Genomic DNA, 17738 nt, shown 5'->3' on the forward strand with positions numbered 1-17738 from the left:
AGCGTCTCGCCTACTTTGCTGGGAGCCCTGCTGGTGCTAGCTTGCCGGCCTCCCCCGCCACCTCGAGCCGTTAGTAAGGCCGTTGCGTTGCGAGACACTGCTGGCCTGTGGGCCCGCGAACTCCGGGAAACTGTGCCGCGAGCGTTCCGGCCTACCCTCGGCGCCGCAGGGTGCCGGCCTCTTCGCGAAGGCGGGGCTCATGTTCAGCCGAAGACGCACCCCTCTCGAACTTGACATATTTATGAGGGTCACGGCTGTCCTCTCTCTTCTCGCATCGGTACTCGGGATGGTCTGGATTCGATTCCCAAGAACGCCCTCTTCCAAGAACCGCGGCTTGGTCACGGGACCACCGCATTCGAAAACTCGGCCGTCAACGGATAAAGCGAGTCTTCCTCCAGCAGCGGAAGAGAGCAGCTGCTCGAGGAGCCAGTCTCTATTTTCTAAGGGCCTGGGACCCTCTTTTCTTTTGGGTTAAATTCCATTAATAGAGACCCAACTCCTTCCTAGCCTTCACCGAGTCCACAGCCCGTACCTCGCAACAAGGCCGTCTGCAGGCGTGCATGCGCGCACACACAAACGCACAAACGTGCCTGTCTCTGCGTGAAAAGGGAAGGGGGGGGGGGGAGTTGGGGACGCGCTGCAAAACGGGCCGCAGGGATGCGTGTGGTTGCGCTGGGCTCCCCGCGCGGCCTCTCCTCTTTAGCCCTCTGGCTACTTCGCACGTCTATCTGTTGCGCCCGCCGCATTCCACACAACCGCCTTCGCTGACGGGGCAGGGCGATATTTTTGAAGCCAGGCACAGTGTCTCTGGTGCTAGTCGGTGGAGAGAGTTCTTTTGGGCCATGCCTAAGCCTCCCGTACACAGTCCTTCACAATTATAACATTTCGTGTGCTTTCATTTAATCACTTAATCCTCGACTAACAAAAAGCAAAAAGGGAGAGCCTTCTGTGTACAAAGAAATCTTACCGAGTATCATTTACTTACATTCTTTGAATTGATTTCTTTAAGAGGTGAGTAATGCCGCAATACATATTTTCGTTATTTAAGAGTAAACTCTTAGACTCTGTCGCGACGCCGGACGGTAGGCCCGAGTCGAGGGTAGCGAAGACCAGCGAGGCGTCGAGGAACCTCAGAGGCGAGGAGCTCTCGTAGGCGAATTAGAATTTATTTACATCTTTGCAGATGGAGATTTCAGAGAATTCTGCCTCCTACGAGGCGGAAACACCGGGTTTTGAGTCTTGGAATGTCCCTAGGTCCCTAGGCAGGGAATTTGTTGTCGTTGTGCACGCACCAATCGAAGAGCACAAATTGTCATTCTTTTCACACGGCACCACAAAGGTCCGCCCTCGAATTCCTGCACGTAAGCCACAGCACGTGAACACACACACCACCAGCCTTCCGCAGGCAACCGCTGTTTCTCACGCTGCGAACTTGGAAGATCGTGTTCTCGGGGGGGCCGCTCGTCCTCCTGTAGGCTTGCTTCTCGGCGATATGTACGTTTCTCCAAACGGCGGGTTTCGGTAAACCGACCCCGGCGCGAAGCCAGCGTTGCTTGTGTTATGTCCACGCCGTCGCACCTGGGCGAGGTCGCCGTTCTCGGGTAGCCTTGTATATCTTCTGCCTCATCCGGACACTCGAAATGATGCGAACTTGAGCTCCGTCTACGGCCACGCGCTACGGCGACCCTCGTCGACGAGTGCTTGTTTCCAGGCCATGGTTGCTATCCGCCTTTATGCGCTCCACGGTATACTTGTCATCAATGAGACGCACCGGCGCCTTCGTAGACAGTTGAGACATTACAGCTCCTCCGCCGACGGGATGATCTCGGACGGCGAGGAGTGTCGGCTGCTCGACGTAAGAGATCTGCATCATCGTCCGGTTGATGGTCACTCCTGAAGGGTAAAGACTAGCGCCACAGAGCAAGGAAGCGCCAGCAAAAGCTTCCTGGCAACCAGGCTGTTGCATGATAAGAAAGGTCCTGCCCAATATCGGATTTCGCGGTCATTGTCACACTGTACTGTGGTCTCTTTCTTTAGCAGAACAAGAAAGAAAAAATCACCAGGTTACATGAGCTACCAAAAGAAGGAATCACTGCAACAATACTTAGCATAAACACTTAAAAGAGCAATGAATATAACCCTTGTTCCTGTAGGCGGTTAAAAGGCACGGCTCAAGCCATCAACATTCGCGTTCGCCTTTCCTCTTTTATACCGCACATGAAAACTCAAATCTTGAAGCGCAAGGCTCCATCTCAGCAGTCGGGGGTTTTTGCCTGACATTTGCGATAGCCATGTCAGCGGGCAGTGATCGGTCACAAAGACGAACGGGGTTCCGTAGAGGTAGCATGCCAGTTTTTGGGATGCCCAAACGAGGCATGCACACTCTTTCTCACATGCACTATAGGCCTCCTCTCTCGCTGTTAGCTTCCTGCTTGCGAAGAGCACTGGATGTTCATTCCCGTTTTCGTCTTCTTGACAGAGAATAACCCCTAATGCACGGTTACTTGAGTCGCATTGAACGACAAAGGGTCTATCATATCTCGGTGCACGCAGTACAGGAGAACTGGACAGGGCTGTTTTCAGCGCCTGAAAAGCACTGTCCATTTCTTTGCTCCACCGTACTCTCTCTGGCGCGTTTTTTCTCAGTGCGTCTGTCAATGGAGCGGCAAGTTCAGAGTAACGGGGTATGTATCTTTGATAATAACCCGTAAGCCCAAGACACGTTCTTATTCCGGACTTGTTTTGTGGTTGCGGAAATTCAACCACTGCCTCGACTTTCAAATCATCTGGTCTCCTTCTGCCTTGCCCCACGACGTGCCCCAAATACCTCACTTCTGCTCGTGCCATTTGGCACTTTGCAGGCTCCACAGTTAGACCTGCGTTCATCAGACGGTTGAATATGTCTCGCAGGTGACAAAGCTGCTCTTCCCATGTAGCCGAAAATATAGCTATGTCATCCAAATAGGGGAGAGCGTAAGTCTCCGCGCCTTTCAACACTCGGTCCATGAGCCTGGAAAAGAAAAATGGCGCATTCTTTAGACCGAAACTCAAGGCAAGGGGTCTAAAGGTGCCCGTAGGTGTTACAAAAGCGGCGTACTGGCTAGCTCGTTCTGTCATAGGTACCTACCAGTAGCCCCTGACTAAATCCAAGGTAGATACGTAGTTTGCCGAACTCACTTTCTCTACGCGCTCTTCTACGTTCGGAATAGGGTAGATCTGATCTTCAGTTATTGCATTTAACTTCCGATAATCTACGCAAGGTCGAAGGTCTTTACCCGGAACTTCCTCAAGTATCATAGGAGACGCGTAGGCACTCTCGCACGGTTCAATAACTACAAGCTCGAGCATGCGTTCTACCTCCTCCTTCAGTATTTCCTGCTGACGGGGAGCCATTCTGTAAGGCCGTAACTTGATCGGAACATCAGACGTAAGCTCGATATCGTGAGCAACGAGCGCTGTCCGCCCTGGTCTCTCGGAGAAGAGACCGTCGTACTCGGAGATTAAACTGTGCAAGTCAGCCCACTGCGTTTCGGTCAGGCCTTCAGCAGGCGCTGCTACTCTCATAACCTCCTCAGCCCCAATGCTTCGTTTAGAGCCTTTCAGCTGAGGGATCTCCGTGTTTAGTTCCTCACTGACGTTAAGAGCCATGCTGACTGTCTCTACCTCTGCGACATATCGTTTCATGAGGTTGTGATGATAAATCATGATCCCTCGGCGCCTTCCTGTCCGTTCATAGGCGCAGTTCATATCGCAAAACTCTTTCACAACTCTGAACGGTCCTTCCCATTGAACCTCGAGCTTATTCATTCGTGAGGGTCGCAGAACAAGGACTCTGTCTCCTTCTTGATACGACCGAAGTTTCGCGTTTCGGTCATAATAACTTTTCGCCCTAGTCTGCGCCTCTTTCATGTTTGCCTCTGCGATTTCTCGGCATCGGTGAAGCCTACCTAGCAAGTCCAATATATATTCGACCACAGTAGGGTCTGTGCCTTTTTCCTCCCAAGATTCCCGTAGTAGGCGTAACGGTGAACGTAAGGTCCACCCGTACACTAGCTCTGCCGGACTGAATCCAGTCGCCTCATGAGTGACTGTCCGCAAAGCAAATAGCATAGCGGGGACACATGCGTCCCACTCGCGTTTCTTTTCAAAGATAAGTGCCCTCAGTATGCGCTTCATTACTGAGTGGCACTGTTCAACGCTGTTTGACTGCGGGTGATAAACAGAGCTATGAATCAGTTTGACCCCGCACCTCTCCAGAAAACCGGATGTGAAGACACTTGTGAACATCGTACCCTGATCGCACTCAATCTCTTGAGGAAATCCTATTCTTGAGAATATGGACTGTAGTGCGTTGACTACTTCTACGGAACTCTGTTCTTTAATGGGGATGGCCTCTGGAAACTTTGTGGCTGGACAAACAGCAGTCAGAAAGTATCGATGCCCTGATTTTGTCACTGGGAGCGGTCCCACGATACCTATCACCAACCGATGAAATGGCTCCGAAATCAGGGGTACGAGTTTGAGTGGAGCCTTCGTCTTATCGTGCGGTTTCCCCATTCTCTGGCAAGTGTCGCATGCCCTGACATAATTTTCGACGTCCTTGAAGCAGCCGGGCCAATAAAATTCAGACAGCAAACGGTTTTTCGTCTTGCGGACCCCTAAATGTCCCGACGAACCTGCTCCGTGACAAAGGGACAAAATGTCGGCCCGATACTTGGCCGGCACCACCAGCTGGTCGAACATACGGCCTTTGGCGCATCTGTAGTGTCGATACAATATTCCATCTTTCACTAAGAAGCGCACATTCTTACGAGCTATTCCTTCCTTAGCCGTTTCCCTCATATCTTTGAGCGTCGGATCTTCTGCCTGCTCCTTAATAAGAGTGTCTCTGGTCACCCTTCCAAGAATTCGGTCAAGTGAATCTGACGATGGAAGCACAAACAAACCCTCACAATCCAGTACTGCGCTTTCTGATTGCCCTGGCCGGTTTGAATTGTCTCCTTCCGCCTCCATCACCGATTCATCCGACGGTAGTGCGGACAGTTCCTCTCCAGTGTCATTCTGTGCGTCTGACTTCTCACCTTCGCTCTCTTTGTGGCCGCCCATCTGCAATGTTGGAGGCTGTGCACTAGTGTCATGGGTTTCTGTCGCATCCTCATCCGAGTTCCGCACCGTCGTCTCCAACCTAGCAGCGAGTGCACGCGCTTTAGCTCTTGTCAGAGCCTGAACAGTTCCTTCTGTCAAGGTTATTCCTTCATCTTTCACAAGTCGGTCAGTTCGGTTAGAAAACAAGTACGGGTACTGTGGGGGTAGCTTGTCTGAAACTGCCGCCTCAGTATGAACTTCACCGAACGGCCCGCTTATGACCACGTCTGCTACTGGAAGACAAACGCTCGCTTCTTCCAGTATAGGTTTTATCCAGGCGCATTTGCCGTTGTACTGCGTTTGTTCAACGTAGTCCGGATGTACAAGGTCAATTGTCGCTCCACTGTCTCTGAGTACCCGACATGTCTTTCCATTCACAGTAAGATTAAACAAGTATGGGCTCAGCAGCTCCTCATTTGAGGCTGAATTGCAAGCGTAAGCAAACGTTACTTTTGGTTTGCGACAACCTGCAGCGATGTGCCCAGTTTCCTGACAGTTATAGCACGTGAGCGGTCTGCGCGCCTCACAATTTTTTTTTCTTTGAGCGGTCATCATCTCCCTTTTTCTCTCGCTCACTTTGCGTGTTCTCAACTTTAGTAGGCTTTATCGTAGCCTCTGGTGTCTCAAGCTTCGGCTTTGGTGCCGCTCTCCACTGGCGCTCTGTCCAGCTCTTCCCCCTGTCAGCCGGCCTGGCGGAAGAAAACTCCTCTCGTACCCCTCGGCGGGAGACATACTCGTCCGCCAGTTCGGCCGCTGCCTGCACCGAGCATACAGTCACCCTGTCTTGGATCCAAAGTTTCATCGACTCTGGAACTTTCGAAAGAAACTGCTCGATGGCGATAATTTCTAGAGCCTTACTAAACTCATCATTAGCTTTGGCGCCTTTCATCCATTCCACTAGGTTTGCCTTCAACTCATAGGCAAACTCTGCATAGCTAGCGCCCTGCTTCTTTGTTAGGCTCCGAAACCTAGGCCTGAATGCCTCTGGCGATAAGCGAAATCTCTTAAGAAGGCTTTCTTTCACTTTGTCATAACTGTCCGAGTCCTCAGCAGAGAATCCAGCGATCACATCCGCTGCTTCGCAAGGTAGCAAGCTCAACAACCGTCGCGGCCAAGAGCTGCGACTAAACTGCGCTTTTTCGCAAGCTCTGTCGAAATTAACGGGATAGAGGCCTATGTCTTGCCCAGTCTTGAAGGGCTGCAGCAGTTTCGATAGATCATATAGATCTGGCCGGGCCACTGCCTCTACGCCTTGAACACTGCTCGTCTTTCTGAGATCAACTTCTAGGCGAAGTTTCTCTACTTCCAGCTCTAACTGCTTTTGTTCTGCCGCTTGGCATCTCTGCATCTCTTTCCATGCTTCTTCTACTTGCCCGCTCTCGGCATCCAAACTTCCTATTGCCACGATGATATCAGACTTTGTCATCTCCGGACCGACCTTAATGCCTAGCTCCTCACTCAGACTCACGAGCTGAGTCTTGAGTAGCCGCTTCAAATCCATGACTGACAGCAGTGCGAAAATGTCGTGGCCTCCACCCAGAAGTACTTTAATTCACGCTTCTGCGGCTGGCCTCACCAGGGAGAAGATTACACCTCTATCTTATCAGCCTGGCAACCAAAAGCAATGCCGGCACTCACCACTCTGCAACTGCCAGTCTCTGCGATCTCTGCGTGCTGTCCTCCGTCGGTCAGCCAGGCTCGATCCCACCCCGCTGCCACCAGTTGTCGCGACGCCGGACGGTGGGCCCGAGTCAAGGGTAGCGAAGACGAGCGAGGCGTCGAGGAACCTCGGAGGCGAGGAGCTCTCGTAAGCGAATTAGAATTTATTTACATCTTTCGAGATGGAGATTTCAGAGAATTCTGCCTCCTACGAGGCGCAAACGTCGGGTTTTGAGCCTTGTAATGTCCCTAGGTCCCTAGGCAGGGAATTTGTTGTCGTTGGGCACGCACCAATCGAAGAGCACAAATTGTCATTCGTTTCACACGGCACCACAAAGGCCCGCCCTCGAATTCCTGCACGTAAGCCACAGCACGTGAGCACACACACCACCAGCCTTCCGCAGGCAACCGCTGTTTCTCACGCTGCGAACTTGGAAGATCGTGTTCTCGGCGGGTCCGCTCGTCCTCCTGTAGGCTTGCTTCTCGGCGATGTGTACGTTTCTCCAAACGGCGGATTTCGGTAAACCGACCCCGGCGCGAAGCCAGCGTTGCTTGTGTTATGCCCACGCCTTCGCATCTGGGCGAGGTCGCCGCTCTCGGGTAGCCTTGTATGTCTTTTGCCTCATCCGGACACTCGAAATGATGCGAACTTGAGCTCCGTGTACGGCCACGCGCTACGGCGACCCTCGTCGACGAGTGCTTGTTTCCAGGCCATGGTTGCTATCCGCCTTTATGCGCTCCACGGTATACTTGTCATCAATGAGACGCACCGGCGCCTTCGTAAACAGTTGAGACATTACAACTCCTTTGCAATGCTCCTGCTCGGTCCGAATCAAGTGCTTCTTTTTTTCTGCCTCCTTGTTGGCATTGCTGCCTTTGCCATTCAGTGATTTGCCACGGAGTTTTTCGACTGTGAAGACACTACGCAAGAGGTGGCGGGCAAACTTGCAGGGTTGGCCTCGGCAGGGAACCAGCAAACGGTCGATGACCGCTTTTTCCACACAAATACCGTTGCCGATTTCCACCTGCGAAATAAAGTTTCAAACAGTACCTTGATAAGCAAGTTAGCATACTCGCAAAAAAGAACATGAAATGTGTGGGTTTCTACGTGGACACAGGCCACCACCCACCGCGGGTTCGAGCTTCGCGCGAGCCAAGGGCCCCGATCAGCCGTCACCACACACACACTGCGACACCGCTGCAGCGCACTCAACCTCCGCTGGGAGGAAAGCGATTCGCCGCAAAGAAATAGGCCTCCAAGTTCACAAAGGAGACGTTTATTCACGTCGTCCTTCAGCAGTACACACACACTCAATCGTCACCCCGTCCCGGGGGCGCGCGAGGAGCAAGGCTCCGCTGCGCGCACGAAGCGACTCGAGCAATGCGCGCCGCTAGCACGCCGCTGCAGGAGAATGTCCCCGCGGCAGTGCTGTGATCTCTCTCTCGTGTCGACCGTTGGGCCGGTTGCGAGAGAGAGTGGGCAATCAACGCATGGTACGCCTGTCGGAGGTCGCTGGACCCCGCTGGACAGGCTCGAGCCGCTGCAGGTCGGAGGACACGTGCGAGCGAGCTCGAGTAAGCACTGGTCCGAACGGCAAAGGCCGGCACGGACAAACAGTAACGTACGCACCTTACGCTGTCTCGGAGGGATCTCTCTCTCTCTGGGCCCCGCTCGGACGGTCGCGCCGTGCGCGGCCGCCCGTAGCGGGTCCCGATTTCCCGCCAAAAGGCGCCAATGGCAAAGGCCGTTGGGGAGCCGGGGCGGAGCTGTGGCCAAATGACAGTGATTAGTCACCTAGCCGCCTCTCCACCGCCTGAGGCGGGAGCAAGGGAAAGAGGAGAAACAACGCAGGGAGCCGGCACAGCCGCGCAAAGGCAACGGCGGAAAGCCAGGATTCCCACAAATGTGAACCTTGTTCCTTAGCTAGGTCGTTATTTAGAGCGATCATTAAATATGCTTCTTTTCTCAACAAGGTGGAGCTACGAGCAAATGTGTGCTTTCTTCACGTGACAGGAAAACGGAGGAGAGCTGCCAAGGACAGCAGTGAGACAGAGTAGCCATGTTCTACGCACACGGCAACTACCCAGCGTGGGCAGTATCGGAAGTCACGCTACCTGTAGCTTATTACTTGCAGGTCACCAGCCGTTGCTGAAATTCTCGTCATTTCACGCTATGAGAGACGTTGTAGAGGAGGTTTTCGAAATTTCACTAAGATAGGATTCTTCACTAACAGTGGGGCCTTGGGCTTCGCTTTCAATCAAACACGGTCGGAATCGAACCCGCGTAATGCTTAGCCCGAGGACTTGGGGTCGGGTTCGGGCCGCGGTGACCGCGTTTTGATAGCGGATACAACTTAAGTCGCAGTGGAGCTCCGACCAGATTGAGGAACGCCGCACAGAATTTTTCTACGACAAAAAGTCCACAGTTAAAGGAATGTAGACACCTGACTTTTGGGTGCGTGTTTTTTTCTTGGTAATGAGGTGTAACGCATTATTTTACACGGATTACCACGTGGTATGCTAACACGACCGATAAATAATTTCTTTCTCGTGCTGTTTCTGTGTCGGTTTCAACAGCTGAACGATGGCTGTGACCTCAAACAGAGGTTATTGGTCACGGGAGGCATGGAAAAACTGCAATTTAATCTCTGCTTCTCCATACGTTGTCATTAAGGCTCGAAGAAGGTTGGCGTCAGCACTGTAGTGAATTAAAGTGACGAAACGTGATTATATTGCAGTTTTTGCGGGATAACTTTAAACTATATGGATTCGCTATTATTTAACAACGGTGAAGAGACAACTACATTCTTTTAGGAAAGTAAAACAGGACTATATTATGGACTGAAATACACAGTACATCCGAAGTGGACGTAATACAGTGAGCTTCTTCTTGGGCCGAGCACTCGACGCTTGGCCGCTGTCTTCCCCCTTTCCCTCTTATGGTCGGCGACTCGACGCTTCGCAGCAGTCTTCTTTCCCGGTTGTGATCGGCGCGCAAGCCTCTTCAGCTCCGGGCCCCCTGGGGCGGAACCGCGGCCTTACAAGTTATGGACGCGCCTGTCACAGTCGAGTGGTGTTGAGCGGCAGTCTTCCAGGAACGCGTTTTCGTTTCTCCGTGTAACGGGATACGTTGCTTCCGTCTTCGAGGCCCCACTTCGGCTCCGCGCCTTCTCGGAATGCTGCAGTTTGGCTGGAAACACGAAGACATGCTACCGTAGCTGCGCCTGGCTTTCTCGTCTGGTTCCATTGCATCCTCCCCCCAAATGAGTATACTCATTTTACTGTAGTCTCTAGAGGGTAGAGAAGTTGCACTGGTCGCCGTAGCTTCATTCCGGATGGCATCTTTATTTCGCAAGAACGCACGTGGCCATCTCGCCCTTTGAATAGTTCCACGACGCGAGCTGTGCGCCCCATATGTTTTGGTGCATTATCGTCTTGGACAGACAGACAGACAGAGTAGATTGAGACCCTAGGTTGGGACTCTCCCGCACCACTGATGTATCGCGGGTGATGAAGAAGCCAATAGACTTAAAAAAAAATCGGTCTAGTACCAAAATTTTAATTTTTTTTTTAAATGAAATAAAAGGTGGAAAGGTGGAAAAACGGGGGGGGGGGTATAAAAGAGAGAAGGAAAAGGAGAGAAGTAGATACCATCATCGGCGAACCCCATCCAAGGGAGCGAGCCTGGCCTCGAGCGGCTTTTATTCTTATTTCTTTTTTTTTTACATTCCGATATTTCACTACATTCCGGTTTAGATTCTTCATTGGACTGTCTTGTCACTTCTTGGACTGCTTCCTGTCTTCTATTCTTCTCTTCCTCCTTGTGCTTTTCCTCCACCCATACGGCCAGATGTAGCCCAAAGAGGATTTAGTGTGGTACTTGAAGTTCTTGATTTGACTTCTGTCTTCTTCCGTTGACTGTCCACTTAATGACCTTAATAACACTTCGACACACACAACACAAAAAGGCGTGCACTGCTGCACTTCACTTGGTGCACTTTCACTGGTCACTGAACTCCTTGTCACCTTTTGCCACAAACACGGTCACAAACCTAATCACTAAATTACTTCACAAGATTACGATAACACATGGCTAGCACATGATTGTTATTCACTCGCTGTTCTCCTGTGTAGTTATTTTCCATTTCAGTGGTGACTGTTTTTGTTACACACACTCGCACACTAAACACATACACGGTCGCACGGTTGCTTTTCACTCAACCTTCATTATGATGATTGGAGCTCTTGACTTATCTTCTAGCTCTTGCATTCTCTGTGTGTAGACTTGAAACACTTTTAGGAACACAGCACAGAACACTCACAAACACTTGGTTGGCTTCAATTCACCACACTTGCACTAGTCACTTGTCATACTTGACAATCTTTTGTTTTTCCCACACTTCACTTCACTTCAACACAAGTACACTTTCACTTCACTATTCATCGTCATCGGTGTAACGGACGCATACTTTGATGTTTTCTCGCCGTTATTCTTGGACAATGACGATGTCGTCCACTTGCCGAGTGTTGGCCGGACTTGCTGCCGATGTGTGAGCTGACCGTAGATGCAGCAAGTACTCCCTTCGCCATCGCTTCCAAAACAAGTTGACAATAGATAGCCAGTATTTAAAGCGACGAGTAATGTCCGAAGCAGTGGCTGAAGGAACACGGATCGAGTGTGCTGCAGGGGGGGCTGTCAGCCTCCTGCCAGTCAACAAATGGGATGGCGTTAAAACAGATGGCTCAGCAGGTTCATTAGTGCTCTACGTTAGCGGTCGAGAGTTAATGGTGGCATCTACATCGGTAAGTAGAGCGGCAAGCTCTTCAAGAGAGAGGCTTTGACAACCGAGGATTTTCCGTTGCCGTCTTGAATCCTGAGGTAGCCGCATCAGCCGTAAGCCTGAAGACGTGCATCTGCCAAGAGATCACATTGTTCGACCCGATGCAGCGTGGGAAATGCAGTTCTTTGAGCTTCACGAGACCTGAACACCAATGTGTCCACTCAGCTTCCAAGTCACAGAGTAATGGCTCATCCCAACCTAACCCTTTTCCCCACATCCTCTGAAATACTATCTTTGCTCGTACGACAAACGGAGACGACGCCCGTAACACCGCTCGTTTCGTCTTGCTCACCGTGCTCACTGTTAGTTAGCACACTTGTGAGGGATATTGTCGTGCGGTCATTTGTGGGCATCCAATGCAGACCAAGGACCTTTTGTGTCCCGTCTGAGGCGGCGCCGTCTCCACTGCGCAGTACCCTTCGCACTGCGGCAGAGTCTGACGTCCATTTTCGCAGGCGCATTCCGGCGTTTTTTAGTATGTCTGCTGCTTGTGTTGCTATTTTCATAGCCTCGTCGTCTGATTTCGCACCCGTTGCTAAGTCGTCTACTTCGAAGGAGTCTTTCAGTAAGCTATCCGCTTCTCTCAAAACAACCTTTTCCTTTTCGAAGTGATGAAGAAGTGTGGCTGTGAGAAGGTAGGGACTTGCTGTAGTTCCAAATGGTACCCTACACATTCTCCATTCTTCTACGTTGGGCGAAGGTTCCTGAGTAATAGGTGGGCTGCTATACCAATGAAATCTAAGCGCATCTCTGTTCTCCGGTCGGACGCTGATTTGCAGAAATGCGTTCTCTATATCCGTAACAAGTGCAACCTCGTGCAGACAGAATCGCAGTAAAATGCGCACCAAATGGCTGATCAGCTTGGGTCCTTTTTCTAATTGGTCATTAAGTGACTGCTTGCCGGGCGCGTACGATGAGGCGTCAAACAGTACGCGCAATATGGTAGTGGTCGACTCCGTTCTGATAACTGGTTGGTGCGGCATATAGTAGACGTGGCTGGTCTTCGCACCCTTAGGAACTCTTTCCGCATGCCCTCCTTCCATGTAGCCTCTAACTGCCGAGTCGTACTCTTCCATCATTTTTTTGTTGCGAATAAGTCGTTTTGTCAAGCTGCTTAGTCGGTGCACTGCCATGCTTCTGTTATTCGCCAGCTCGGCGCTTTCGTCTTTCCATGGCAGCGGAACCTCGTAGCGGTCACTTTTCCCCTCAATATTTAGGACGGAATGTTCACATGTTTGATTATCTGGCTTGTCGTTAATTCCAATGGCGTCCAATTCCCAGAATTTTCGAAGAGTCGTTTCGTCCGCGGCTTCGATCCCAATTCTCAGCACATACACGTTGGTTGCCAAAGCGAGTGCGCTAGTGACGTTGTGAGGACCTTGGAATGTCCACCCTAATGTGGAAACTGCTTTGCCTCCTCAGAATACACACTTGCAGTCATGCCACACAAAACACCAGTTCAGACCACTCATAAATCCATTGCACTGTAGCGTTAAGTTTGGAATCTGGCGTTTCCTACTGCTGCACAATTTTTTCTTTTTTCACACACACTGATTTGGATTATAAAACATTTATTTAAAACAGTTTCAGGGGCTGTAGGCCTCTTACCTAAACACACACACAAAAAAAGGCACAACTGCCTTCCCTCCTCAAGGTTGTAAAACTTCCAAAACAATTATCTTTCCGCCATAACATGATTACGCTACTAATTTCCCACTTATCAAGACCACACACTGAAAATATATATTGAAACAGGACAGCGCTTGTCCTGTGTCGTCGACCTTTCTTTGCGTCTGTAGTTTTTTTCCCCTCTTCAATCTTTATGAATCTTTATCACCTCGCCCAGCTCAACATTCTGCTATTCGCCTATGCTATCCGAGGTTTCAGCTATTGCAGGCTTCCTTAAAATGCATGTCATAACAAACCCCTAATTTCTCTACCCTTGTCTGTTCAAGCACGTTCTTCATGTCACATTTCCATAACTGATGTTTTCGTAGCTGTTAAGGTCCTCCTTTTTCTTGCACCAGCTCAGTGTGACTGTTTCACAGTCATGCCGCCGCGGTGGCTCAGTGGTTATGGTGCTCGGCTGCTGACCCGAAAGACGCGGGTTCGATCCTGGCCGCGGCGGTTGAATTTCTTTGGAGGAGAAATTCTAGATGCTCGTGTACTGTGCGATGTCAGTGCACGTTAAAGAACCCCAGGTGGTCGAAATTCCCGGAGCCCTTCACTACGACGTCTCTCATAGGCTGAGTCGCTTTTATTTATTTTATTTATTTATTTGAAAATACTGCAGCCCCGTTCTAGGGGCTATAGCAGGAGTGGGTACAAAAATGTGGAACAATTCCACGCATACAAGGGTATATTACAAGCATTACAAATATAAACGCTGAGAACAACAATATACAATGTGCTACGACTCAAGTGCCGACGCAAAATCAGAGATTGACAATGCACGAATGTTACCATCCAAAGAATTCCAGCTCTCCACAGTGCGCGGGAAAAAACTTTGGGACGTTAAACCCCATAAACCAAACCAAACCTGTTTCACAGTCATATGTGGCCCTTTACACAATGCTCGTTGGGCCTTGGCAGCAGTGCAACAAATGGATTACTCAGTTTTTTACATCACAACATACAAATGCTTTGCTTTCATATCTTATAGGTGAAATAAAGGCTTCCAGCATTCTTCGGGCATTTTATTTCTATGTGTTTGCCATCCACCGTTCCCAGGCAGTTAGGGAATTGCCACAGGGTCCCAAAAGCCTGCAGCAATCTTCTTCCACTCATCCTCTGATGGAGCCTGCAATACAGACGACTAGTGCTTAATGAAAAGCACTGTACCACAGGGTGGTGTTGACGCACCTTCATGTAAATTGGAGCCAGCACCTCCCAGAGCACCGTGCGTGTCAGATGGATTGCCCGTCTGGCTGTTTCAATCCCCACCCTGAACGCCATTGCGGCATCTTTAATCAGCGTTCCTGATGAAAGGTACCTGAAAATATGGACAGTAACAAGAATTTCATTAAGTTCCAAAACGCACGCACACGCGCGCGCGCGCTGTGCTACTCTGTGGTTTATTACAGCCAAGAAATATCCAGTACAATGTCCCCAGACAAGCGTCGTCTGCTCAGAGCCGCTTGTCGGCCATAAATTCTTAATCGCAGTAGCCACACAGCGTCCCTCCAGAAACAGTATGTACGTCCTTACCGCAGCGTCAGGGCGAGGCGCTCGCCAGACGATATGGGCTCTCTGCACAGCCACTCTTTCGTAAGACGACTTTCCACCATTGCGTGCAGGGAGTGAAATGTCTCCGGTGACATCCGGTAAAATTTGTGGAACAGCGATGGATCGTTGTCTTGCATTACCTTCATCTGCAAGAATGCATTTGAAGCATATGCAGTTGCGCTGCTTTCATTTCTTCGCCACGAACAACTTACCGATGTGAAGAATTCGCTTTCCTCAGCGCGCCGCTTCCAGACTGGCCGCACCCACCACTTGCGGGCAAGAGCCTGCTTTTTCTTTAAGATCAAACGCAACCGCAGAGCTGCGAGTTTCTGCTGCCGCTCCATTTCGGACGGGGAAAAGCGCGGGAGAAGAGCGCACGGGGAAAAGCGCCAAAACCAAAACTCCACAACCGAGTACCGAAAGTTTACGTAAGCGGTCAGTTAAACAGGTTATATTCAATGAAAACGCTGTACATGCATTTTATTTTGCATTTTTTTGTTCAAAGTTTTAATCCTTGCAAATAATGTGACTCTTCTTACAGGCTCAAACAGGGTTGCGGTGTATTATGCCAGCAACACTGATCGCCGTCTCCATGCGTTCGCCTCTGTTTCGCGTTGTCGCTGCGCATGGAGCTTGGCCGGTGGGCGACGGAGCGACAGCCAGCCGTCGTCGCCGCGCCGCCTCGTCGCGTCGCTTACTTTTTCACCTACATGGAGCTCAGTCTTTAATGAGTGGCTGGCGAACGCCACCGGTCTCAAGGTACCTTCGTGCTCTTGAAGCAGAACAGCTCCTAAGCTCAGGTAACAAGCGTCCGTGCAGATCACAAATTCCCTGTTCAGATCAGGCAGCCTCAGCTCTGGTTTTGCGCGAGTATGCAAGTGAGGTGGCGTAGTGCCGCCTCTTGCTCGGGTCCCCAATGCCACTTCACACCTTTCCTCAACAACGTCGTGAAGGGGGCTTGCAGAGCTGCGCAATCTGGGATAAACTGACGATAAAAGTTCACCAGCCCCAGAAAGCGTCTCAGTCCGCCTATGTTTGCCGGCGACGGAAACTGCAAAATATCCCGCGGCTTGTCTTCACACGGCAGAAGGCGTCCGTTGTTGAGCGTAAACCCCAACAGTGTTATTCGAGTCGCGGCTATCTGGGTCTTGTTCGGGTTCAGAGTGTTTCCCGCTGACCTCAGCCTTTCCAGTACATCCCTGAGATGACGTAAGTGCCCATAAAAGGTTGCCGAATGCACCACAATGTCATCCAGGTAAGCAAGGGCGTGGTACCACCTTGCATCGCCTAGGACACGGTCCATCAGACGATGGTACGTAGCTGGCGCTCCGACCAGGCTGAACGGCATTCGGGTAAACTGGAAAAGTCCCCTGTGACAAGTGAAGACTGTCTTCTCTCGGTAACTGGGAGGCATCTCCACCTGAAAGTATCCTCTGCTGGCATCGAGCGTAGTGAAGCACTTCGCTCCACCAACACTGAACACGATCGAGGTAATGCGTCCTTCCATATGACGTCGTTCAGGCGTCGATAGTCCACACAAAGGCGGGAAGTTCCATCGTGTTTGAACGTTCCACAACGCCTGCATCGAGAAGTTCGTCCAGTGAGTTATCGAGTGTTTTCCTATTAGCGAAACTGACTGGCCGAGGATTGCGCTTCCACGGAAGGGCGTCGCCTGTCTCAATTTTGTGCCTAACCAGCGTTATGCAACCAAGCCGCTCAGTGAATACGGCGTCGTACTTGTTCAGCAGGAGAGACAAGCACACTTCTTCCTTCCCCGCAAATGTGGTTGAGTTTCCCAGCAGCGGGTGGGAAGGCCTCATGCCGCGCGGCGGAGAAGTGCCACCGCAGGGGGGACATGGGGTCGAGCTGGAGGGGAGCTGTTGCCTTCTGCGCTTTTTTTTTTCGCGCTGTCGACAGGGTAGTATATCAGCCTGGCCTGAGGCGTTTCGAGGGGCTTTTTCAGGCGATCGTTGCGTACGTCTGCGCACATATCATCGGAAAGCGAATGTGCTTCTGACGACTTTGGGGGTTTAATGAAAGGTGTCAGGGTGCCACATGCTCGCCTCCTATATCCTCCGTTGCAGACGTCAATAACAATGCCCGTCTTGGCGAGGAAGTCTGTACCAAGAATAATTGGAACCGATAGGCCGGGGAGGTGAGCGAAGCGCTGGCGCCTCACTCGTTTGTCCCACCGCACCACAAGCCGCTGGGTGGTTCCAAACGACAGGTCAGCGGGGCTAGGAGTTCGTGTGACTCACTGAGCACCGCTGTTGACGCCGCCTGCTCTGAATCGTTGCTCACCCGCGGCTGCGTTCGGTTCCCGAAAGCGCGTGCTCTCGGTTCACGGGGCGTCTGCACTCCTGGGCGTAGTGCCCTCATTGGTTGCACCGGTAGCAGAGGGTATTCGGCAGTTGCCAGGCGGGGCAGTTGTCGCCGCGCGCCGGTTACCATTCCTCCCTGTCGGGCGTAACATCGCAGTTGCCCATTGCTCCGTTCTCGGGCCGCATGTCGTTCCCGATCCTGCGTGCCTTGACCAGGTGCAGTGTGTGCTGCACGCATAGCATACGTGTACGGGTCCAGAGCTCGGTCATATAATTCCCAACTATTTCTGTTTCCCGTCACTGAACAACCGCTTCGGCTCCCCGGGAACGAATGCGAAAAGTGTCTCCGTTCCAGGCGCATCCCTGCTCAAGTGCCTGAGAAGCTGGCGGTGGTGGCCGATATGCACGGGAGCCGAGTATGCCCGCCTGTATACGCTTGGCTGACGAATCGAGTTGGGCCAAATCGCTGAACTGTACGCCTTGTAGATAAGCTGCGAAGGTTGGGTGAGCTTGTCTTCGGAGATGTGGGGTCTGCGATACGGTAAAG

General features: G+C 51.4%; 1 protein-coding gene across 1 annotated transcript in view; it reads left to right on the forward strand.

Moving 5' to 3' along the window:
• LOC149361028 (uncharacterized) overlaps positions 1 to 15542 on the forward strand; it is a 53173-nt gene extending 37631 nt beyond the window's left edge. Inside the window, exon 3 of the transcript XR_016288897.1 lies at positions 8819 to 15542. The gene's annotated coding sequence lies outside the window, so the exon portion shown is untranslated. The remainder of the gene's footprint in view (positions 1 to 8818) is intronic.
• Positions 15543 to 17738: the final 2196 nt, after the last annotated feature.

This window comes from Amblyomma mixtum, chromosome 2 (assembly GCF_055824585.1).
Source record: "Amblyomma mixtum isolate Tamu chromosome 2, ASM5582458v1, whole genome shotgun sequence".
In the NCBI taxonomy this organism is placed as follows: Eukaryota; Metazoa; Arthropoda; class Arachnida; order Ixodida; family Ixodidae; genus Amblyomma; species Amblyomma mixtum.